We start from the raw sequence: 623 nt of genomic DNA on the forward strand, positions 1-623 counted from the left end.
TGTGTGTGTGTGTGTGTGTGTGTGTGTGTGTGTGTGTGCGCTTTTATTGCCATGGCAACACAAGAAATAACATACCTGGGTGACTGCACTGTATCCACCCCCAAGGGCAGTCAATCATCCATACTTTGAACAGCCACACACAAAAGAGCAACACATGATTGGCTTAGTTGTTTATAGCATCTCATATGGCTTTGTCACGAAAAGGCCCTTTTAGTCTGGCAGAAACAGATATTTCCTAATATGATCAATTTATTTTAATGTACTGCATATGTTGTTGCTCATTTGCCAATTTTTTGAAATGGCTGCAGCATGTTCAAGTGTTTAAAAGATGGGAAATTGTAAGTTTTGGGTCTATTTAGATGCAGTAAAGTGGACGGCTTCACTGGCCTGAGTGAAGTATCATATATAGTCTTAGTTTTGGTCCTCCTTGTTGTTTGTTTATACACGTTAAAATGGCATATAGTAGGGCTGCACGATTATTGCCAAAATGATAAAAACCATTATTTTGATTAATATTGTGATCACGATTATTCCTACGATTATTTGTTGGTTCTAACCGAAACAAATTTTATTGTCACATAGGCTATTTATAACTACTTTCACATCCATATTATGCTACATTC

At 36.9% G+C, this 623-nt stretch overlaps 1 protein-coding gene across 2 annotated transcripts in view; it reads left to right on the top strand.

Moving 5' to 3' along the window:
* bicc1a (BicC family RNA binding protein 1a) overlaps nt 1-623 on the top strand; it is a 65,623-nt gene that overhangs the window by 36,347 nt on the left and 28,653 nt on the right. The window lies entirely within an intron of this gene.

The sequence above is a fragment of the Etheostoma spectabile genome, chromosome 17 (assembly GCF_008692095.1).
Source record: "Etheostoma spectabile isolate EspeVRDwgs_2016 chromosome 17, UIUC_Espe_1.0, whole genome shotgun sequence".
Taxonomy (NCBI): Eukaryota; Metazoa; Chordata; class Actinopteri; order Perciformes; family Percidae; genus Etheostoma; species Etheostoma spectabile.